This window comes from Saccopteryx leptura, chromosome 1 (genome assembly GCF_036850995.1).
Source record: "Saccopteryx leptura isolate mSacLep1 chromosome 1, mSacLep1_pri_phased_curated, whole genome shotgun sequence".
Classification (NCBI taxonomy): Eukaryota; Metazoa; Chordata; class Mammalia; order Chiroptera; family Emballonuridae; genus Saccopteryx; species Saccopteryx leptura.
In genome coordinates, this window is record NC_089503.1 from 2445854 (window position 1) to 2470439 (window position 24586).

Here is a 24586-nt window from a genome sequence, read left to right on the forward strand (position 1 = left end):
GCGGCTGCGGCTGCGGCTCTGGCTCCACACCCCCACATCTCGGCCTCCCCCTCACACAGCAGCTCAAGACTCCTCTCCTCGGCCCCTTGCTCACAACGCCTGTTTTCCAAATCATAAACACAAGAGATGGCCCAAGGCACACCCTCCACGATGCTTCTCCGAGTCGAGTCGGACGAACCCCGGTGACTGCCCTTTGAGTTTCGTTCCATGCGGAAGCATTTCCCTGGCAACCCCATCTCTCCTCGGTCCACACCCGCTCACTTCATCCTTCCCTTCAGCAGGACACCGTTTAGAGCAAATCACTCATTAACTGGCACAGCACCTTGTCCCGGCAGCTCTCGGGGGGACCTTTCCCCTGCGAGGGGGCACGCACCAGGCTTAGGCAGAGCAGGGCCCACAGGGGCTTGCTTGGGCTCTGCCAGGACACAGCTGGCTGGCTGTTAATGCCAGGGCCCGGTGCCTTCTCCGATTGGCCTAACTCACCTCACCAAAGGGGAGTCAGAGTGGCCGGAGGGACCTGCCCCCTTTCTTCCCTGCGGTCTCTCCTGGGAGGCGGCCGGGCAGGGGTATGACGGCTCCGGAACCTGCTGCCAGCACAGAACAAGCCACGGGGGCCCAGCCCCCAGGTTCCTCAGCCACTCAACGGCCTCTTCCATCTGTAAGCATGCTCTTTGGTATACAGACTACATTCCAGAACGTTCTAGTTGACCTCCCTCCTCTTCCTCGTGTTCTACTGTTAGGAGTTAGGAAGGTAGCGGATTTGCTTTCTTGGTGTCCCCGGGGCGACTTCATGGCCGAGGAGACGGTCCCTTGTCTCTGGCAGCAGAGCTGAAGCTAAGCTTGGCCGGGAGCTGGTGGCCACCTGGGGACTTGCTCTGGCCAGGAGAGCGGGGAGGGGCCCCTGGCTAGACCTGCCTGCCTGTCTAGAGGAGGGAAGGGAAGACTGTAGGTTTGTGTCCCCGGGCCACCCGGGGCATCGTTCGCTCCAGATGACTGAACAGGAAGCAAACGGCTTCCACTTCTCAGGTTCTGCCTTCATTCACACTTCACGCCATCCCCGCCTCACAGACACTCCTCTTCCCTGGGCTTAAAATGGGCGTTTCTTGGGACAGCCTGTGAGAATGACAGATTATGGGGCCAGGGGCAGGGCGGGGGGATCTCCTATCGGCAGCACGGAGGGTCTAATGGTCACTTTATGGGCAGGCAAGGGGCTACCTGGACAGAGTGTGCCCTTCAGTCCTCTTACTGACCTTTCCCAAACACCCACAGCCCCCGCGCCATGACACGTCACACCCCTGACCATGCGTCTCACACTTCAGGGGCTCAGCCATGTTCCGTGGGGTCCCTCCTGCACCACTGATGTTGGGTGGGTGTTGGTAGGTCTCCTTTCTCAGAGAAATGTACCCTGAATAAGAATCCCTTGGGGTCCTCGGACGCCCAGCATGCCTCTGGGTCTCATGGGCCACAGCACTAGGTCACTCCCCCCTAGGCAGAGGACCCGGCACAGTGGGGCCCCCACACTGATAACGAGAGCTCACGGGGGCGAGGCAGGGCCGTGTTACCCCCTGTGGGGTGGAGGGATGAACCCATACGGGCACTAGATGCCACAGGACCCTTTGGTGTCCCACTCGGGAATTGGGTTTGGGGCTTCTGAGTCTGGGGTCTGGCACTGGTGGAGCTGGGCCACTTTCCTCTGGTGCTCTGACTCAGTCTGACCTTCCTAGGAAAAGGGTTCCTCGGCACAGTGGGCCGGGGTTGTCTCCACCAGGACCTTAGCCATGACCACAACGGGAGGAGGCCATGTGCTCTGTGGACGAGCCTGTCCGATTCCTGGTCTATTGTCCCATCAGTCGGCTGGGTGCCATCGGCAAGCCCTGCACACTCTGGGCCTCAGTCCATTCCCAAGAGAGTCAGGAGAGCGGAGGGGGGGACAGACTCTGGCTGACCCCTCTGACTCCCCTCCAGCTGGGGGATAAGGGAGCAGGGAAGGGTGCCGGGCCAGCCCCTAGCAAGTCTGAGTTGATGGCCAAGAGTGGGTCTTCACCCGGTCTCACCCCCTCACTTCTGGCGTTTTCTATGCCTTCCTGAGAACACAGCTGTGCCTGCCCATCCTGCCCCCCACCCCCGGTGGCTCCAGCCTGGCTGGGTGACCCTCAGACCCAGTGATGCACGGACAAACGTTTCCACCCCGGCCATGCTGCTGGCCCGGCGGGGCCAGCCCACACCCCCGCGCCTGGCCAGGGAAGGAACATGCTCACTTGGGCTTATCAATAGGGTGTGGGCACCTCAACCCCTGACCGAGAGACGTGGACCCTCATACCCAGAACGCCTGCCTGCCAAGTTTCCATGATTGTTTCGAAACCATTCCCACCAACAGACACCCCACCCGCCCCCAGGGTCCAGTCTCACTCGCAGCCCGGAACAACAGCTCCCAGCCCCGGGCAGCGTGTTCCTGTGAGGACAGCTGCTGTAACCCGATCGGGCGCCTGGCTGCCAGCACTTTCCACATGAGCGCGTCTGCTGTTAGGTCAAACTCTGGGCCGGGCAGAGCATGGCCGCTGGACCAGACACGGGGCCCACTCTACTCGGACAGCAGACAGATGTTCGAGGCTGCAGCCTGGGACCTGTGGCTTCCAGCTCTAAAGCTGTATCCCCTCTGGGAGAAGCCCTCCTCTCTCCCCTCCAAAGAATAGCCACAGGGACTTGGGGGCAGCTCCCTCTGGCTAGAGGGCCCTGGCGTGTGTCAGCCAGCCCAGGTCCTCGAGTGCCTTGGTGACGCAGGGCACATGCGGTCCATCCTCCTGGTGAGCGAAGGTGAGGACAGAACCAGGCCCAGCCATCTCAGCTCTAGGGGGACAAGACCCCAGGAGGGACACTGTTGCCCTGAGCAGGACATATCGAATAGAGAGCTTGGCCCACACACTGCACTGGAGAAATCTGAGCCTGGGCTTGTCCATCAGGCACAGAGGCTGTGAGGGCGTGGGGTTCACAGGCCATAAGGCCTCGGGTCCGGTGTTTGGACAGCCGGCCCAGCTGTGGTGCCCATGTTCTGCTGGGGGCTCCGAGCTGCCGTGCACCCGTGGGCTTTGCTGTCTGAGCTGCCTCAGTCAGTTGTAGCCTGTCCAGGAGGGTCACCCGGGAACCCAGGACTTGGGGCTGTTCTTGGTGCGGTTCTCTTCCCAGTGGGCCTGGCAGAGCCCCCTGGGTGGCCCCGGGCCTGCCGCCCCATCGAGGAGGTATGGCTGGCCGGCAGGGGCGGGTTCCCTTCTCCGTCCCACTCAGGCCCTCTGCAAAACCTGGGGTCTCTCCTTCCTGGCCACCAGGTCCCAGAGCCCAGGGGACACTGCTCTGATGTACCTGAGCCAACAGCCAGCCAACTGTGGGGAGACTGAGGACAGAGGCCTCGTGGCGTCCCCTGGACAATGCTACCAAGCCACCCGGCCCGGCCCCCCGGCCCTGCCCCGGCAGGCTGCAGCCCAAACCCTGGTTCCTGAGGAGCCTCAAAGGCCGGAGTCGGGGTGTCCTGCGGAAATCCTGGTGGGATGGAAAATCCCCAGCAGTGGGGCCCCAGGCTGAGCTGTGACAGCGCTCTCCTCCCGCCCGCTGGGGGTCAGCGGGGCCCGCCGCTTCCTGCTTCCCTTTGATGTCTCCCGTGCGAGGGAGGGGCAGCACCCCTCCGGTCGGGGGCACACACGCTCGCCCGGCTGCGCTCGGCTGTGACACGTCTGTGCTTCTGGGGCCTGGCTAGGCTGGGGTCACCCAGGGGCCCCGATGGGCGGGGTGGGCTAGGGAAGGAGGCCGGGTGGAAAAACCCCAGCCTCGGCAGAGAGCTCAGAAGGAGGGGGGATCTGCCCTGAGCCCACCGAGGACAGGCGCGCCCAGTCCTGCAGGGCTCTCCTGCCCGGACCATCTCGTCGGGAGGGAGGTGCCATGACAAGCCTCTGTCTAGAGGAGGAAACCGAGGCCTCTGGACAATCCAGGCAGGTCACACGCGTCGCTTCCTAGAGTGACCTTCCTCTCATGTGGGGGGGGGGGGACTTTCTGTGGTTTCAGAAGTTGTTACCATTTGCCAGCTCTCTGGGCCACACCTCACCAGTTCAGAGGACACGGGACCTGGCCTTCGGCTCCCTGGGGCTCTGAATGGCAGGGCAGAGGGCATACAGCCAGGCCTGGTGGCCCCAGTGCCACAAGGGCTATGCACTGCTGACTCAGCACTGGCCGAGCTGGCCCTTGAGCCAGCCCAGTGACCACAAGGGATGCCCGCTAGTTTTAGCATCCATTCGCAAATAAGGAAAATGAGGCATAAGAATGATTAGCTGCCTGTCCAGCAACACACCCCTCAACTCCGCTAGAGCTGGGATCCCAGTTGGGTGGCCGAGAGCTGCTGGTGGGCACTGCTGGGCTGTCTCATCACACACACCACGACTACATCCTCTGCCACCCACCACAATGGACCCGTCCCGGAGAGGTGCCCAGGATGGGGAGGGCAGGCTGGAAGTCACACAGCACAGCTGTGAGCTGGGCTGGGCTGGGAGGGACAATGGGGGGCACGCTGTGTTCTGTCTGCATTGTAGGGTCCCTCTGGAAGGCCCAGGAGAGGAACCCTGGAGGCCTGAGATGCAGAGCACCCTCTGCGGGGTTTGGAGGGGCAGCTGTCCCTCCCACCCCCCTCCAGATAGGGGCTCAGTTGCCTGGGATGGGGTTGGTCTGGCCCCCACCTGCCTGTACAGAAAGGCCTTTGAGACCCTGAGGAGAGAAGCAAGGTGCAGGTGACTGGGCGGCTGCCCCTCCCCTTTTAATGTTCAAACAGCCTGCTGACTTTGATGCAGAGAGCCAGGCAGAGCGACTTTGAAGTCAGCCCTTGGGGGATGTTCCTATCAGCCTGCACAGATAATCCCCCACCCTGCCCTGGGACTCAGTGCCACTCTGGGGATACAACCCCGCCCCCACCCCCTTTGAGCACGCGGCCTTCTCTGGCAGCCTTGGGAAGAGGGGCCTAAGGAGGGGCAGGAGGCCCCAGCTGAGGGAGACGGGGAGGCTGGGGGGGCAGCCCTGCCTGTCAGGCACACACGCCCCCAGAGACCCCTGCGCCCTGCCCTGCCTCCTTCCGGGCACTGGAATTCTTCAGAGAGCCCAGGGTAGAACATGCTTTGAGAACCCCCCTACCCTCTTGGCCCCAGAAGGGACATGGCCCCAGCCAGCTGGTGTGTCCCCCAAATATTCCACGTCATAACCCTACTCCCTTGCCTTGTCTACCAGCCTGGGAGCTCAAAGGGGGCACCCCATGGGATGCCCCGTGTCCAAGCACTGGGTCTGCAGAGGAGGGACAGAATGAAGGACGAATCCACAAATGAAGTGGACATTTCTTTGAAGGGGTATCTTCTGGATTCTCGAACACCCAGACATTTCAGGAGCAAAAAATAAGCCAACAAGTGGCCCATAGCCTTGGCAGCAGAATGAAGGGGCAGTGGGCGAGTGGCCCGCTGAGGAGCCAGGGCCAGGGGAGAGAGTACCGGGCAGCTGGCCTCTGCACCCAGATTGGGCACAGTCCCCCTTGTGTACGGGAAGCTGAGGGCAGACGGTGGCTCCAGAGCAGCCCGTGCAGGAAGAGAAGCAATGCTCCACGGAGGTGGCACTTGGCCCTGCCGGGGGGGAGCCATGGCCTCGGGCCTCTTTCTGGACACCCGCCCCTGTGTGTAGAGGGAAGGCCTCTTGGACCCAGCTGCCTTGCCTGACAGTGACAGGCCTCAGCCTGGCCTTTGCCCTGCGCGGGCTGAGCAGGCCTGTGAGGCTCGGGGGGCCGGCCCTGCCTCTCCTGCGGTCTCCCAGACTGCCTCTCCGGCAGAACGGAGAGGGGCCTCTCTCTCCCAAGGTTAAGATAGGGGCCCAAGAGAGGACACGCAGCCCTCCCAGGTGGGAGAGGACGTGGAGGTTGGTCTCCCCAGGGACAGGGCTCAACTACCATGTCAGCGCCCAGTGGTGTCAAGGGAGTCGCTCTGTGTGGCCAAGCCCCTCTGCTACATCTGCGCGTGTGGGCAATGCCTCCCGCCCTGCAGGGCTGTTAGGGATGAAATCAAGTCACATGTGAGGCCATTAAGGTGCTGCGTGGTGAAGGAACACGACTGCCACTCAGCATGCCTGTTCTCGTGTGACATGTGCCTGCTCTGAGAAGGGGCTGTCCCCTCCCTGAGGAAAGGAGGGTCCCAGAGGCCAGAAGTGGATGAGTGTGACAGGGGAGGCCAGGTCTCGGGACCTGGTGGGGTCTCAGCTTCCGTCCCGAGAAGATGCCACAAGGGCTGTGGGTTGGGCAAGTGACATGAAGAGGGGACAGACAGCTAGGCCTACCCGGGGAGCGGGTCTGGGACTGGGCACACGTGTGTGTGTTTTAGTGGATGAGTTAGTGGATGGTCAGGGCCTGCGGGCAGGGGCAGGGGCCGGGGCAGGGGCCGGGGCCGGGGCCGTCTGTGAGAATTTGAGGGTACTCATCCCATCCAGTGGTTCAAGGACAGTGTGTGTGCCCTGGCACCCCCGCAGGGGGGTGCAGCCTGGCGGGGCAGGGGTAGGGGGGTGGTCAGAAGGGAAACTGTGGGGCTCAGGCTGTGGGGACACTCTCCCCAGTGCCCCGGCTCCGAGGCGGCTGCTCTCCCACTTTGGGGAGCTGGTTTTTGGGGAGGGAGTCCAAAGCTACTGCTCCCATCTGGGTTCCGTGGGGGGCAGGGGGTTGGTCCCAGTTGGAGTGCATCTCCAAGCTGCACTCTGGGAGCCAGGGCCATGTGTGCGAGCCCACCAGGCTTGATCGGAGGGCCGGGGCTTCAGGGTGAAGGCTGGGCTTAGGCACCAGAACAAGCTGAACGAGGGAGGGAACGGGAGTCTTTGTTCTAGACGCACGTGGATTCCTGGCGGATGGGGGTGGGGGTGGGGGTTGCGCGGAGGCCCTCTCAGGGCCTTCTGGGAGGGGCGCTCAGAGCTCAGCTGCGTTTAAAAATTAGCAAGCGGAGGAGTTGGAGGCTCTGCAGTTAACCCCTTTGGAGCCTTTGAAGCCTGTTTGAACTAGTAATCAGGAAGGCAGAGCTGCAGGGCCGCTGCCGCCCCCCGAACGCCCGGCCGTCCCTCCTCAGCCGAGTCTCTGGGTCTGGGCACTGAAACCGAGAAACTGCTGTCTGCGTGGGGTCCACCAGCATCCCTGCCCCCTCTGTGGCTCTGATGTTGACGGCCTCTTTGTTTCCTCATCCCAGCCCATTCAAGGCCATTTTCTCAGCTTGCTGGCTTCTCGTTAGGATCGGGGAGAGGGGGTGGTTCCACCCTTTCGAGGTTATGGAAGGAGCAGCCCCACAAGGACGAGGCCGCCCCCCAAGAGCAGACCCGGCTTCCCTCCACAAGTGCTGCCGGGAGGGCCCTCTGCTGCCCTGGTCCCCAGGGTGGAGGGCGGGGGAGAGAAGGCAGGACCATAGGGGAACGGGCCTCTCCTCATCTGTCCCGGGGAAAGGTGGCCAGCAGAGAGCCACAGCCGCTGGCGGGACATCCCAGAGGGCCATTTTCAGGCCTGTGGCAGTGGCCACCACCACTGGTCAGAGTCCCAGGAGAACTGGTTCCAGCCTGGGGAGGGCCGCGACCCTCAGGCCGGTGCCTGCCTGCCTGCCGCCTCTCTGGCTCCACCCACAGTCTCCCCCCTGGCCTGGGTTCTCTCCTCTTCCTCCCCCAAACTGCTGCCCCCCTAGATCTCAGTTTCTGGCACCATCTGTGCAGCCCTGACACCAGAGGGTCTGTCTGGCCTGGCCCTTGCCCTTCAGTCCACACCCCAGTCACCTGGTGGGCAGCTCCCTTCTATGGTCGCTGGCATTTCACACGCCCACCAGCAGGCACAAGGCCCCTCCACTGCCAAGTGTCCCTGCCACCCCCTGCCGTCACACAAGGGAAACCCCAGAACCACTTCCGACACCTCTTCTCCCTGGTTGCCATGTCAGCCCCTCACCACATCAGGAGGACGGCCCCCCTCGCCTCCTCTGGAAGGGTCCTGCTTCCCCCTAGTCCCTTCACCTCTGCCCTGGTCAACAGCCACACTGTCCCTGGGCACTGCAGTGACCTCTGTCCCCTTTCAGTCCATTCTCTCCTCAGGGGACAGAGAAGCCTTCAGAAGGCAGGTCCCACTGAGTCACTCCCTGCCTGAGATCTCCCAGTGGCCCTCAGGGCTCTCAGAAAGGCCGGAGTCCCTGGCGGCACGGCAGCGTGACTGGCTGGACCTCCGTCAGCAGCGAGCCCCCTCCCCTCATCTCTCCTAGTTCAGATGCCTATCTCCCCTCTGTCCCTTTGGCTCACGGCTCCCTCCGTCACAGGCCCTTCGCCTGCGGCCTTTGTTCTGCCTCCCCCCACCCCCTCCCCCACCACCGTGTCACCACCCAGCCTTCCCCAAAGGAGCTCCGAGGACCCCAGACGGCTTCCCGGTGCAGACCCATGAGCAGGTGGTTCTTGTTAGGGACCTCCGCCGTCCTCCTCCTTGGGGTGCAGTAAAGCACACGCGCCCTCACTGGGCAGTCTCTCTCCCCTCTGGACCTCGAGCCCCACGAGGGCAGGGGCCCCTTTCCTGCTCCTGCTCAGTCCCTTCTGCCTGGGCCGCTGTCTGCTGCCCGATGAGTTCTCCACAAGGACTTGCTCAGTGACCATCTGTGCAGTGGGGCAGTGATCCCTGCCCTGCCTCTTAGATGGCATTCAGTGCCCGGAAAAGCACCGTGTGGATGGCACTTTCCGCCTTGAGTCAGCTGGGCCGCAGCCTCTATCTGTCACTAGCGGGGGCGTGTGGCGTGCACTGGAATCTCCCAGCATGGCGCCTGGCGCACAGGGGGCCGCCCTACGCCTGCTGAGTGAAGGACCAGGAGCTCCCTCGTGGAGGGAGGGGAGGGACAGAACTGCATTCTACGAGTGGAATTTGCCTCCAGACTACTTTCTGTCACGTCACATCACGGGATGGCCTCCCTCTGCCTTCCTGGACATGGTCTGGTTCGTGGTTCCAGCCAATCCCTCTTCTAAGAGGGTCACGTGTCATAGCCCAGGGTCACCTGTGTGGCCACTGAGCCAACCTGTATGGGCACACACTTGCCATAACTCCCTCGATCACCCAGCAGGCCCAGGGCATTGTCCCCCCCCCAAAAAAAAGACGAGCCAGAACTTAGGTAGAGGCCCAGTCTGTGGGGACAGAGGCCTGAGCTCCGGACAGGCTTGTATGCCAGGCCCAGGCCCCCCAGAGAGTCCCCATTCTATGACACTAATTGCTACAATTAAGCAGGAGAAAGGCCTATTAGATCAGTTTCTTCTCCTGGCTGAGGCCGGGCTGCTGGGGAGGGTGAGCCCGATGCCCAGAGCTCTTTGGAGGCGCAAGGGCTCTTCCACACAGGAGGCAGCATTGAAACTGCAAACAAGGGCCTCCCCACGGCCCCAGGAAAGGCTTTCCTTTCTCAGTCGGAGCTGCCGGGAGAGTTGGTGCATGCTGGGCTTGGCGGGCAGGATCTGGTGGGAACGCTGGGTTACCCAGGCTCCCGGTCAGTGTGGCCCAGCTCTGCTGGGGCCAGCCAGCCGGCAAGGAGGAACGTGGCAAAGGCTGGAGGGTCCCTGGGGGCGGAAGGACATTATTACAGTCTACCACTCCCTGCTCCGGTCCTGCTGAGGCCCCCTCGACCCTTCCTCCTCAAGTGCATAGTGCAGACCTTCTGGATCCACTGTCCATAGACAGGCCGTCACTCATCAGTCCGCACTAACTGAAAGTGAGAGGGCCCACCTGGCCTCCGTCCACGCCACCTCCACTTTGGACAAGCCATAGGTACTCCTGCCAACAGCAGCTTAAGAGCCTGCAGCTGAAAAATGCTTCTAAGCAAAGCCCTCGGTGGCAGCCCACAGGCCGTGGGACATGAGACACCTGCCATGCTCCCACCGCTGGCCATGGAAGGGGGGACTCCAACTGGCCAGGCCCGGGTCAGGGTCTTTTTTACTGAGGGTGAGTTTGCGGGTGCTGAGTCTGCTAAGATGCAGGCCAGGGCTGGCTTCACTGAACGGGCCAGAGCGGAGCTGGTTTCAGGCTGAGTGGCCTTCACCTGGGGTACTCCCCCTCCCCACTCCGGGGACATGTGGCACTGTCTGGAGACATTTTTGTGACTAACACAACTATGGGGGTGCTACACGTTATGTACTGGGTCGAGGCTGCTAAATATCTTAAAACACGAAAAGACAGCCGCCCCACACCGAAGAAGAGCCCAGCACCAAACGTCCCCAGCGCAGTGTGCGTGGCTGGGGTCCTCACACGCTGCTTACTTTCCTATGGCGTTCAGAACACAGACACACACTTTCCCGGCTAGGCCTCTTCCTCCGTTCAACAAATCAATGAAGCCATTCAACAGAAACGCATGACGCACCCACCGTGTGCAGACCCTGTGGAGAAGACAGACGCGCTCTCACGGGGCCTCCCTCCCGGCAACAAATAAGTGGATGCCTGAGGAACTAGAAAATCCCGTGGCGCAGCCTGTGCCTGTCGAGGCTCGCACGTTGTGCTGACCCAGCAAGCGACTGAAGGACGTGACTAAAATGGCAGGAGGTCTTTCAGAGTGAGATCTAAAGGGTGATAGGGAATTGTCCTTGAGAAACCACAGGGAAGGGTGAGCTAGGCAGGGCTGGCTAGTGCAAAGGCCCTGAGGCACTTGGCTGTTTGAGATACAGGCAGAATGTTGGCGGCAGGGGGAAAAAAATAAACAGGGCAGGGCAGATCTTGTAAAAATTGATGGAATTTGAGTTTTACTTCTCAGAAGTGGAAGCCACTAGAGGGTGCCTGTCAGGGGAGGGAGGGGACATGCATTTATTCCTTCCTTCTTGGCCTCTACTGAACAGGACATAGGATTCGTTAACCACAGCCCCTGAGTTCAATGAAACTCTGTCGCCCTAGGAGGGTCCCTGGGGGGGCATCCCTCTGTCCCTTTCCCTGCTTGACCATCGAATCCCCGTTCCCCAGCCCTGCATCCCTCCGGCCAGGGACAGCTAACCACTCCATGTCATTTTTCTACACCACTGTGCGCACGCGCCCAGCACATTGGAGTGGTGTGTGACCTTCGTCTCAGCACAGAGCCGTGCACCGGGGCCCTCGTTCTGGCTGGCACGCGTGTCGCTCAGCGCCGTGCTTGCACACGTCCCCATTTTGTGAAGTGTACATCCAGTCATTACCCCTTAACCACAGTGCCAGGCTCCAGCTCCCCGCCCCCACCGCGGCGGGGCTGCCCTGAGTGCTGCACAGAGCCCCTCGTTGTTCTGGTGAGAACGGCTCTCGCTGTTTACCCAGGCGGGAAACGGCTGGGTTGCAGGTATTAAATATTTTATTTGAGGAAGAAGTGCTTGCTGGACGGCTCTCTCCAGAACCCAGAGCGTCTGAGTCTGTCTCCATTCCCACCTGCAGCACACAGGGAGGCTTGTCTCCTGCGTCTCTGCCCACCCTTGGCATTCTCATACCTTCTCATTCTTCTCCTAGGAAGAGTATCTGTCGCTCCTCATCTGCATTTCACTGATTACTGAGGAGCGTGAGCATTTCTTTTTTCCACATAGGCGTTAATCCTCTTGCACACTGCCCGCTAATACCACTTGGGCTTCCAATCTTTTCCTTATTGATCCGTCAGGACCTTCTGGTATGTTTCAGCAGTTACTCCTTATCAGTTTTAATTGCTTCGAGTATCTTTTAACTTGTCATCTGTAACCTGGGCAAATTAACGCGAGCCGGGATGATCAAGGCAAGCCATGTCTCAGTAGTGTCGTGAAATGACTCTTGACCTTTGTCACAATGAATTAACAGAAATACTAAATTCCCTATCTGTTAAGAGTTCAAGAGTTTTAGTCACAAGAGTCTGTGTTTTCTGGTTCTAGTCTGGGCCGTGGAACTCTTCTTCATCATCTTCCTCTACCAAACAAACATCAAGTACCTTTTACTTTTAAATCTTGTAGTTCATTTAGCGTCCGCTTTTTCCAAGTGGGTCAGGTAGGACTCTCCGTTCAGGGCTAGTTTTCCCACTCCCACCTGGTCAGCAGCCCCCCTAAGCATGTGGCACTCCCTTTATCTCATGCCCCCCTCCTCTGGTTCAGGGCTGCCTCTGAGGTCCCTGCTGGGCTTCTGTCCACCGCCTTTCTGATGGCTGAAGCTTGCAGGGCACCCTGAGATCCGCTGGGACAAGGCCTTCCCTGTTCTCCTTTTTCAAAGTTTACTTGGCGTTTGTAGGTCTTTTTCTTTCACATCCATTTTAGAATATGTTTGTCAAGTTCCTCAAAAGCTCCAACTAAAAGTATTAAGTGGAGCTGTATGAAATTAACAGATTTGAAAAAAAACCTGACATCTTTCTAACTTTAAGCTGCCCCAACCATGAGAATAGACTCTCTCTCTCTCTCTCTCCATATCAAAAGATCTTACCCTTCCATAGAATTTACAATTTTCTCTGTAGAAGTATGCTTTGTTAATTCCTAGACTTGATATAAACTGTGCTGTTACTCTGATTGCTACCTTAACTTCTGTTATACTTTTTTAGTTACTATTAGCATAGAGAAACGTTTGGGGGGGGTGGAGGTACAGCAAGTCTACGAATAACATTTCCTTCAAGGTCCTTTCAGAACATTGATGAGATGCCACAGGAACTTAACTCGTATTTATATCAATTAGCCCCATGGTAAAACTGACTTCATTATATGTCGTTTCCCTTAACGTTGTAGAAGCTATCGACAGCGCTGAGGATTTACCAAACATTTACTTATATCCGAAAATGTTGGCAGAGCCTCTTTTTAGTTCTAAAACCAACCTCATTTGTTTTTTCCATGTAGCTCAGCAGTTTTAAAAGTGTGGTCTGAGGACCCCAGGAGCCCCTCAGACCCTTTCACGCAAGGTCAGAACCATTTTCCTAATGACACCCAGACATCAGCTGCCTTTTCTGCTTTCTCTCTCTCCGAATTAAAGAGTCTTTGCAAAGGCAGCATGACCCCAGAGGGAGATGTGCTTTATACAGTCCTGGGTTTTCAACGTTTCTCGGTTTTAACTTCGAAGACGGTAACTTTCAACAAATATAACCCACAAAAGCTCTTTGGGGACCTCAATCGTTTTTTAAGAGCAACAAAGAAAGGGTCCTGAGACCAGAAGGTTTGAGAACCCTGCTGTAGACAATCTCACGACCGGCAGTTCTCTGCCTCTGGCTCCCTGTTCTTTCCTGTTGCGTTAGGCTGACCAGAACAGCATCACACGCCTGCTCCTTGTCCATAAAAGGAAACACATGCTTTTGGTCTCTTTACTAAGTTTGCTGAAAAGTTTTGGTCTATACCTTGTATCAAATTAGGGAAACGCACTTCTGGCCCTAGCTGGTAAAGCCATGTCCCCATCCTTGAAATCATACCCAGGCACTACGCTCTTATCATACAATTCTCTTGCCTCTGCTGAGGGAACCATATGGTTTTTCTCCTCCAGTCCCTTCATGTGGCGAATTACACGGATAGGGTTTCTGATATTGGATCATCTCTGCATTCCTAGGAGAAATCCCACTTGTTTAAGAATTGTCTCATACCCTGTGGGACTGGGTCAGCTAACGCTGGACACGGGACTCGCCCATAAGAGAAATAGCTCATCACCTTCCTTTCTCCTGCTCTCCTCCTTTGAGTTTAGACACGCTCCAGTTTGTAATTTCCAAAGATACCCCCCCTCTAACCAGAGCATAAACCTACAACAGCCCGCTTTCTCTTCAGCGTGTTTGGAAACATTAAAATAGCACCATAATCAAGCAACCCAATCCTTAAATTTTTTCTCCCAGAGTCTCTGGAAAACAGGTGCAGAAATGGATCATTTGAGACACCGTAGAAATCCAGTTAATCCCGCCTGCCTGCTTTTCCACCGAGGGCAGCCAGGCCGGGCAGTGATCGGCTGCGGGCGGGTGCGGGGCGCTGCGGGGCGTGCGCGGCCGCGGGGGCCCAGCGCGGCAGGAAGCGGCGGTCCCCACGCAGGCGGTGTGGCCGCTCTCAGCCCCGCCTGTGCCCGTGCCCCTGCCCCTCGGGACAGGGCGGCGCCACCCCATCTGCAGAAAGGTGACTCTGACCCACCCGAATGCCAGGCTGGTCCGGCTCTGCCCACACGGGTCGGCACCCGCCGATAGTCAGCACCCCGCAGGACCGAGGCCGGCCCCGACTCGGACCGACCCTGCGCCCAGCACCGCCGCCCCGACGAGAAGCCGCGGCTTCAACTCCGGATCCAAGTCCCCAGGTCGGATCACACTCAGGATGCGCATCACCAGCCCGGATCCGCCGCCCGGACCGACCGGGAACCCCGAATCCCAAGCCCCGCGGCCGCCGAAAAGGCGCCTCCGCGGACCTCAGCACACCCACCAGCACCGACTCAGATCCCCAGCTCGACCTCCAGCCCGGGCTCGGAACCACAGCGTGGAGTCCGGGCTTCGCCTCGGATCCCGGGCTCGGACCACCAGCCCGGGCTCGGAACCACAGCGTGGAGTCCGGGCTTCGCCTCGGATCCCGGGCTCGGAACCACAGCGTGGAGTACGGGCTTCGGCTCGGATCCGGGCTCAGACCTCCAGCCCGGGCTCGGAACCCCGACCCCAACACGGAACGCAACCCTCAGACCCCGACCTCGAAGCACGAGGCAGACGACCGACGCCGCACCACGATCCCAAACTCAGACCCCGACTCAACTCCACGAGGCGGACTCGCGCGTCCCTGACTCGGAACCACGACCGGACCCCGGTCCCCGGCTCGGCTCCCCACGAGGCGCGGAGCGGAGCGCGCCGGCCAGGCCGGCCCGGAGGGCGGGAGCGCTGAGCACAGTGACCCCCGCCCGCCCCACCCCGCCCGCCGCAGAGCTCACCTGGGAGCGCCGGCGATCGCCCGTCCGGCTCCCCAGTCCAGTTGGATGCGCTGCAGCGCCGAGGGGCGGCGAGGAGAGTCCGCGGTGAGGAGATCCGCCACGAGGGGATTCGCCTCCAGGAGAGTCGGCCAGGAGAAGCCCGGACTCAAAAGCGCAATGCGTGACACGCCCGGCCGTGAGGCGCGTGGACCCAGGAGCGCAGACCCAGCAGCACGGACTGCAGGCGTGGCCCCAGGAGCGCAAACCGAGTAGTGCGGACTAGCTCAGGGCGCGGCCCGAGGAGCGCGGCCGGAGGAGCACGGACTGCAGAGCGAGGCCCGAGGAGCGCAGACCGAGAAGCGCAAACCGAGGAGCGCGGACTGAGGAGCGCGGTCGGAGGAGCACGAACTGCAGGGCGCGGCCCGAGGAGCGCCGCCCGAGGAGCGAGGAGCGCGGTCGGAGGAGCACGAACTGCAGGGCGCGGCCCGAGGAGCGCCGCCCGAGGAGCGAGGAGCGCGGTCGGAGGAGCTCGAACTGCAGGGCGCAGCCCGAGGAGCGAGGAGCGCGGTCGGAGGAGCTCGAACTGCAGGGCGCAGCCCGAGGAGCGCCGCCCGAGGAGCCAGGAGCGAGGAGCGCGGCCTGCAGAACCCCAAGCGAGCTGCTTGCCGCGTGGCGGGCGGCGACCGTCTGAGGAGCGGGGGTGCGGTAGCGCGGGACCTAGGTCGACGTGGCGGCCACCCCGCTGCTGATTGGACAGGCCCGCAGGGTGGGCTTGCAGCCTTACGCGGCATGGATTGGCTGGCCGCGGCAAGGCAAGTGCCGCGCTCTGCTATTGGCTGAGAGGGGCCGTTGCGGATGCCACCCAGGAGTGCATTGGCTGGGCGAGTCCAGCGCCCTGTGCTGCGCCCCGCCCCGCCCTGTCTGCTCAGGGCTCAGAGGGAGTGCAGCCCCTACCGGGTGGTCCTAGGATTCGGGGTCCATTCTGCGCATCAACACAGCACTGAATGGGGTCGCCGGAGACCTGGCCTCTCCTCCGTGTGCCAACCCGAGCCCCCAAGTGTCCCCCATAGGCTAGTGGCGGCACTCGGTCGCCCGCTGCATACCTTTGCTCCAGGGTCCACAAGGGCGGACAGGCATGGGACTGCATGCTGGGATAGGAGAGTGGCTGGTGTTCTCAGTATGACCCGTGGCAGGGCCTCTGCAAAAGATATGTTGTTTAGTCTTTGGGAGATCCTGGGAGGAAAGGAGGTGCCAGGACTCTGACAGATCAGGGTGCCTGAAGGAGGGCCCAGGTAACCCAGGAAGTCAGCCTCTTGCCTTGACCCCTACAACCCTGAGTGTCACCTGATTTACCCCTTGCCTAGAAGCCACGTCTATTGACTATCTTCTCTATCACAAACTCACTCCCCCACCTACGCACCCATCCATCCACCCACCTACCCATGTGTGGGTCCATCCATCCACCCACCCATCCATCATCCACACACCCACCCACCTGTCCACCCACTCATCAATCCATTATCCATCCATCATCTATCCATCCGTCTATTTATTCATCATTTATCCATCCGTCTGTCAGTCTATCCCGGCATTTGTCCATCCATCCATTCATACATCCATTCATCCACACACATGTCCACTTGTTCACCCACCCGTCCATCCATCCATCCTCCTGTCCGTCCATCCATCCATCCATCTTGCATGGCTACTGAACTCACACTGGTACTCTGCAGCAAACAGCAGTCAGGGAGCCTGACCTCATGGGGCACTCTATCCACTGAGGCTTTACCAGCAAGTCTGGGACAGTTTGGGCCTTCTGTGCAAACTGCAAAATGTTTTTGGCATGTAGAACTTTCCGTATGTTCTGAGAAGTTGTAGCCCCTGCCACCTCCACCCAAGGTTGACTTCAAATGGGAGGAAAAAGGAGGCTAGAGCCAGCCAAATCAGCAGTCATCTGCACACCCAAAGCATGCCACAAGGGCGTTCACCTCAACTGCCTTTGCCTGAAATATAGGTCCACAAAGAGCCCAGAATCTCTCCACGGCTCAGTTGGTTTCTTCTTTGTGGTTCAGCCTGGGGGAGAATGGGGAAATGATGGCGTCTTTTCAGGGGTCAACAGCTTGCTTTCTGACCTTCAGAAAGGATGCCCTGCTTGGTGGTCTTCTCATTCCCTGCCCAGCCCACAGGAAGGCCAGACGGCAAGCCTGGGTTGGGGCACTTGATTCAGAAGGTCATGTCCACCCTTGCCATCTGGCTGGGTGTTGTTTGAGCGTCTGCCTCTCCCAGAAGCAGGTTCTAACAGTACCATCACACAGGGTCAGTCTCATGCCCTGAAGGACCCCAGGCTTAGGGTGTAAGGCTCTGTTGGTGTGTCACCATGTTGAAATCTTTAATCATTCTATCTTTGAACTTGTATTTTATATGGGAAGTCCTGCAGGGTGATGGAACTCGCCCCGCGGGCTTGGAGCCCAGGCCCACTGGTGCTCCCACCACCTCCCTGCCTCCTCAGCTGCCGGCTCCCCTGCCTGCCCAGCCTCCCTTCCCCCACTCCTACCGGGTGACTGCTGTTTCCCTGCCCTGGCCGGTCACAGCAGGGAGAGACTGGAGTCCTGGCCCACACTCTGCAGTACTGCCACCCCTCCCTGACAGGTGGGGGCGGGGCTGCTGCCAGCCTCATGGCGCTGTTGCGACAAGAGGGAGAGAGAGCATATGGGAAAGCAATGCTGAAACATTCGGGTGAAGGTGGGAGTAGGCTGCACCCCAGTCCTTGCTGCTGTGAGAAGTGAAGTTCAGCTCAGAACCCTGCCTCTCATGGCCTCCTGCCTTCTTCCGTGGGAGGCCGGGACCCTTCCCAGGTATCCCCTGGGCACATCCATTTCCACCTCCCTGAGTACATGGGGGGGGGGGTGAGAGGTGTTCAGAGAGATTCCACAGATTTCAACAAGACAGGAATCCCTGCTGACATGGGGTGTCCAATCTAGTAGAAAAGACACGAGAAATTCTCAGAGTCCTGGACTGTTTCTGTGATCAGGCCTCCGGTGCCCTGGGTTGCTCGGGTCAGGCGCGTCGTATGGAAGCGCCAGGGTGACCCCTCTGGTCCTCGCTCAGGAACACAAGCTTTCCCCCAACCTTTCGGTGTCGGCTTTGTCCTTAATCCAAGGATGTCGGTCATGAGATGAAGAGCCACCAGAAGCAAGTCCGCTTCCTAGGATGGCCACCCTCCTAGTCAAGAGTGACAAACGGTGTTGGTTGGGATTTCATGAAAACTGATTTTTAAAATTGTGAAAACGCAGTCGATTTGATCTTATCCTTCACAAAACTGAGCTTCTCATGGTGGACCTGGATGGATGGAGGCCCATCTCACAAGTGGCCAGATCCCCTCGTGTGTATTTTCATAATCATGGTGCTTGCTCCACTGACCCCCCCCTCTAACCTCCGACCTTCAGGCCCTGGGTCCTCCGGGTTTCCGCTCAGGGAGGCCCTCACGGGAAACCCGACAGGCACCGGTTCTTGGTATCTTGGTGTGCTTCGAGCCCAGCCAGGGAGCCTGCTGCTCTCGACTTTGACACAGTTGTCGGGGAGGAGAGCTCTGAGTCTCATGCGGCCGAGTCCTCACCCCTCACCCCTCACTGCACATGGGGTGCTGTCAATCAGCCAGTGCCGACTGCCAGCCCGAGCGCACCTGTTGTGTGCCCCCCCTGCCCACACCCCTTCTCTAGTCCTTTGGGGGAGACAGGGAGGAAAGCAGTCCGAGACTAAGAGGGGTTTGTTGTCTCGTCAGGAGACAAGAGACATGTGGGAATTGGCTGGAGAAGCATGTGCGAGGCTGGGTGGACTCCAGGCCAGCCCAGGGCCAACTGGGGGCTGCCCGGCACGCTGGGAGGAGGGGGGAGTCCGGAGCTGGCCTTGGGCATGTCGGCAGCGTTTGGGAAGGGGTGGCAGGCACAGCTAGCTCATCTCTTGGTTGTACTGGGGTCCCTCTCAAGCCCCAGACCGGCCTGGGGGTTCTCTGGTTGTGGAAGCCCTGGGATGTGGTGCCTGACCCTTGTCACCTTTCAGGGTGCAGGACTGCTGGGTGGGGAGCCCCGGCACTGGGTGGCCTCTACCCCAGTTCCCTATGTGACAGAGGACGCCTGGTTTATCTCATCTGTACGGGGCGGGGGCTGACCTCACGCTCTTCATGCTCCCCCTAGCACTGATTTTCGGGGTTCAAAAGGTTTCCTCACAGGCCCCTGCACCCGAGTGCACACACACGCACACACAGCTGAAGAGAATTAGGCTCAAAACGTCCACTCGGCTTCTCTCTTGATTCCGAGGTATTTGGAATGGGGGTGGGGGGGGTTCAGGGGAGGAAGTGGCTGAGCTAATTCTCCAGCGTTTGCCAACACAGAAGTGCAGATGGGGCCCAGAGCCCCTCGGCGTCCTGGGGGAAAGCTGAGCTGCAGCCCTCCTCCAACCCCGGGCCAGGCCAGAGGGAAGAACGGGGTGGGAGCCCCTCGCCGAGGGACGCGACGTGGCAGGCCCTGGCCCAGGGCTTCTCTGGGCTGCAGTTCATTCCCCCGCAGCTCCCCCACCCCCAGCCTCTAAGGGTGGAACTGGCTTCAGGCTCAGCCCGGTTCCAGAGAGCCGCCTCCCCCTCAAGCAGAGAGGCCCAGCGCCACGTGGCCGCCTCAGCGCCATCTTCCCCGGGAAGGGCCCGTGCCCCCACGCCCCACGGCTCTCTGAAGCAGACGGGAACGCAGAGGGGCACAGGGAACCCGGGGGCCCCCTGGGGCAGGTGCCATGAAGCCGGCTCTCTAGCTCAGCCCTTGTAGTGGACAGCCACTGTCCCCACGCCCCCAGCACCAGCAGCCCCCCTCAGTTCCCCTTCGGTGCAGCTCTTGGCACAAACACACACACCCTTGCACACACACACAGCTGCAGGTGTCCTGGGCGAGGTCTCTGGGACCCCATGACCCTCCACCCAGTGGTTCTCCCCTGGCCCTGAAGTGAAGGTCTCCGCTGACCCTGCCTCCTGTCTCCTCATTCTGGAACCTTCCTCTGCCTTGCTCTCCAGTGTCTCCTGCACCCTCATTTCACCTGGGCCCTGACGGAAACTCCCTGCTCTCCTTCAGCACATGTGTACCCCCCAGCCCACCCCGATCTCCCCGGCACCCAAAGCTCTTGCCCTCCCAATCTCCCTGCCTGGTGTTTCCCACTCAGAGCTTAGCACCCCAGGGAGGACGCGCAAGCTCCCAGGCATTCTGGGTCGTACAGGCTCTGGTGGGGGTGCAGTAGAGTGGGGGGGGGCATCTCTGAGAGGTTCGGGGGGGGCAGAGCGGCGGCAAGGATCAGATCTCCCTTCTGGAAGGATCGTGCTGGCTGCTAGATGGAGGGGAGGCAGGGGGAGGCCAGGGGCCCCGGGGGGCTCTGCGGAGACCTGCCACCCCCCAGTGTGAGGCAGGAGGCTCGGAGGCGGTGGCAGCTAACAGAGTATGAGAGGTGCTCAGACCATTGTCCCCGAAGGAGCTGGCTTTGGCAGGACCCCACGGCTGGGGGCAGGGAAGAGCTTCAGGGAGCCCCCTAGGATGGGGAGGGAGTCAGGATGAGAGGCTGGGTGAAGCCCGTATACATAGGTGAACCCCTCACCCTCCACCCAGCTACATGGTACCTCTCCTGTCTTAGCTGCCTAGAGTCCTGGGGTGTAGGTCACAAGGCTCAGGGTGACCACATGTGACAGGCAGGGGTCCTGCATGCCCCGAGGTAGTCCAGTTCCAGGACGACCTTGGCTCCAGTGCCCCACGTCTCCAAGAGCATCATGGGAACGGAGTGATGGGGGCGCGCCCTTAGCAGTTAGCCTGCGTCGGGGTTGGTCCTGACCCCGCCTCATGGGCAGGTTTATTCTTCTGCGTTGGGGTCCACAGCCGCTCAAGGCCAGGCAGGTAGGGGGTCCTGAGGAGTGGCAGTGCAGGGTGTGGGCCGTGCCCATCCAGAGGGCAGCTGTGCCATGTGTTGTATACGTCTGGGCACCGCACAGCCAAGCCTTGGTTAGCCAGCCCCGGTTCTCCCAGAGCCCCTGCTCCGAGGGGTGAGCTCGGCAGCTGTCTCCTACGCACCTGCTTGGGGCCTGGTTGGGTGCCAGGCATGGGGGGTGGGAAAGCCGAGTGAGCCAGGCCCCACCGGACCCACTGCCTGAAGGGCCGTTTCCACCTCTGCCTTCTCAGGGGCTGTTCCGTCCCACAGGAGAGCCCGTCCCCAGGCTTGTCTGCTCCCCGCTTCCCACCCGGGCCCCCCGTTTCCACAGCCACCCCTGTGCTGCAGGACCCCAGCCCTCCTCCGAGGGCCAACCAGAACGTGTTTTTGATGAGCTCTCAAGCTCTGAGAAAGGCGTCAACAGAAAGCTCGTCCCTGTCGCTCTGGTGGTTATAAGATACTTTTCAATCACAGAGGGTCCCTCCATCGGCACTGGTCGTGAGGACGGGGGCGCGCAGACAGCCCGCTGTAATTCTCAGCTCTGTGCTTTGGAGGGCGAGGTGACTGCTGTGGAGCCCACCAGGCCTGTGGTCGAGCAGAGGGGGTGCACGGGCTCGGCTGTCAGGGGCCTCGGAGGACTGATGAGGATGTCCTCACTGAGCCGGGCGGGCTCAGAGGGTGGATGTCATTTGGATGAAAAAAGGCAGGAATGAGAAGAAAGAGGCATCAGACTGGGGCGCAGTACCACGGAGCGGTGTGACTATCTGCCCATGAGGCCTTTGAGACGCCTCCTTTCAAGAGACCGAGCTTTATATCCGCTTTGCCCTTGAATGTGGTCTGAATCTAGTTGATTTGCTTCTGACCAATAGAACACGGAGGAAGTGACTTCCTGCTCACCCTCTCGCTGGGATCACTGACTCGGGAAGAAAGCTGGCTGCCATGTTGTGAGGACCCTCAATCAGCCCTGCGCCGGTGAGGGCCACTCACTCAGCGAGGAACTGAGAGGGCTCCAGCCAACAGCCTCATGCGTGAGCCATCTTAGAAACGGACCCTCTGGTGCCGGCCGAGCCATCAGATGACTGCCACCCTGGCCAGCTTCCTGACTTCAGCCGCACAAGAGACCCTGAGCTAGACACCCCCCCCCGGCCATTCCTGGGTTCCTGACCCTCGGAAACCAGGAGAGGATGTGTGGGTGTGGGTTTTAGCCTGAAGTTGTAGGGTGATGGGTTACTTGGCAGTAGCTCGCCAGCTGGGACTGCCTCCCCCGCCAGGCCCAGCCTTTGACCCTGACAGGGGCAGCCGCCTAGCTGCTTTCCCCTGGCGGTCGGTGGCATCGGGCATCTGGAGAAAGGGGGCTGCGCCCGACAGCAACATCTGCCCAGGCGTGCACATCGTACTTCTGCCTCCCCAGAATTCGAATTCGGTCTCTGGACCCGCAGCTCTTCACCCGAGGTGCCCATGAGAACCACGCCCCTGTGCAGGCCGGCGCCCCCTCCCAGAGATGGGCAATGTCCACTCTGCAGCTGGTCTGCGGGCAGCAGGGAGCTGGTGTGACTCGGAGACCACGTGCATAGGGTTGGGAGAAGCTGAGAACTGGAGGCTGACACAGAACTGTCACGGGGGACTGTTTCTCCCCAGAGAAGATCCCAGTTCAGTTCTTGGGGACGCGGGTAGGACTGAGGGCAATCCCTGCCTCCCCTGAGGCCTGTGCACAGGGACCCCACTTCGCCAGGCAACCTCCAGGGCATCCGGACAGCAGAGAGTTTGAGTGCTTTCTCATCTCCCTCTGCATGGGTCCCCGCTGGAGGGCGCAGACCTGGGGCAGGCAGGAACCCCATGCGGCCGTGCGGGGTCCCCCCTTCTTCCTCTCCTCCTTCCCTGGTGCCCCACCGTCTTAGCTCGCGGCTCAGTCTGCATCTCCTGTGGCTCCCCAGGCGTTCAGCTTCCTGCCCTCAGCTGTGACCTGCGGCCGGTGGCCCCGAGGACAGGCCCCAGACTCCCCGATGGGTCTCATGGGAGCAGGGTCTCGGAGAGGGGTTCCTGACAACCCGCCCTGTCCCTCCTCTGTCCTCTGTGCCCGGGAACATTGCTAAGCCCTCTGGGGGCCAGCCCCAGCGGCAGGGAAGCAGGCACGTCTGTGTGCCGGTGGCCTCCTCTGTGTGGCCCCGAGGACAGGCCCCAGACTCCCCGATGGGTCTCATGGGAGCAGGGTCTCGGAGAGGGGTTCCTGACAACCCGCCCTGTCCCTCCTCTGTCCTCTGTGCCCGGGAACATTGCTAAGCCCTCTGCCTGTCCCTCCTCTGTCCTCTGTGCCCAGGAACATTGCTAAGCCCTCTGGGGGCCAGCCCCAGCGGCAGGGAAGCAGGCACGTCTGTGTGCCGGTGGCCTCCTCTGTGTGGCCCCGAGGCCCCCCCCCCGTTTCTGCCCCCCCCCCAGACGTTGGGGAAGGCCTCTGCTCCTGAAACATCCACCGGAACAGAGGCAGAAGGGTTGTGTGTTGATGCAATCTCTTAGGCCCCCCAGGCCAGTGTGTGCCTGCTCAGGAAAGACCCCCTCCCCACCTGTGGACTGAGCCCCCACCTTCAGGACTGGCTCGCCCACGGGTGCTCTGGGCCGTCCACCTGCGCATCCCGCCTGGAGCCCCTTGGTGGCTCTCAGAGCAGCCCAGACGCAGAAGAGGAGTGAATGGGTGTGGCCAGGACCCCTCCGTGCAAGGGGCTCGGTCCCTCTCGCCTGCCCCACAGCTCAGAGTGGTCACTGTGTCAGACCCGGTTGTAAGGGGCTTTAGAAAAGGGACCCCCTTCATCCTATCCCAACCCACCATGGACATGGGGAAACTGAGGCACAGCCAGGCACCAGAAAGGTAACAGGTGGTGGATCTGGGCTTTGTCTTTCTATGTCCTTCCGTCTCCTCGGTGGGACAGACAGGATCCCCGTTTGCACCAGGGTCGTGTGGCGGGCAGGGTGGGGCCGTCCCCTGCTGGGTACGGTGCTTCCGAGGCAGAGGACACCACACGTAGCCTCCAGGTGCTGAATCCAAGTGGGCTCCCTCTGCCCTGGAAAGCCCGGGCATCCCCTGCGGAGCGGTGCTCCGCTCCCCAAGACTCCCTCAGCAGCTGAGCAAGATTGGGGACCCCAGGAACACCCGGCTCCTTCGTTGTCCACTTGAACAGGGCATTCTGTGTGACATTGGTGGAGGAGGCCTCGGAGAGTCCCCCCAGCAGGGAGAGGACGCCCCAGCAGCCCGGAGCGCTGCGGCAACGCCACGTGGCAGACTCGACGTGGACGGCCTCCTCCCCGGGGTCCGCGGCGGCCGACCATCGCGCAGAGCAGGCTGGGCGCGCCGTCCCCGCCGTGTTTCTCTCTTGCTCTCCTCCCTTCTAACGTCCCTTAGGTGTGCTCTGAGTCCCCAAAGAGAGTGGGTGGTGGGAACCGGAGTCAGCACAGGCAGCACCCCCCCCCGGGGTGGGGGTCGGCACAGAGGCCTCCGGGAGAGAGCACAGGGGGCGGGGGGGGGGGGCGGCAGAAGACTCTAGTTTCGGCCCGTGACCTCCATGCAAACACAGGAGGAGGTGGAGGCTTCACTCGGCTGGCTGCAGCTCCAGGCAGCAGGGGGTCCCCCCCCCCTGAGACGGGGGGCTTCGTGTCCCTCACCCCGTCCCTCCCCAGGCCCGTGGCCAGGGCCAAAGCCCTCCTAGGGACATGTTGATGGCAGCAAACATTGTACAGATGTGACATGCTCAGAGCCTGGCAACCGGGGTGGTTCCAGCTGCCGGGAGAGCAGCAAAG

The 24586-nt window shown here is 60.8% G+C and overlaps 1 protein-coding gene across 9 annotated transcripts in view; it reads left to right on the top strand.

The window, feature by feature from the left end:
* Positions 1-24586, top strand: part of KCNQ1 (potassium voltage-gated channel subfamily Q member 1) — a 322087-nt gene that overhangs the window by 159394 nt on the left and 138107 nt on the right. The window lies entirely within an intron of this gene.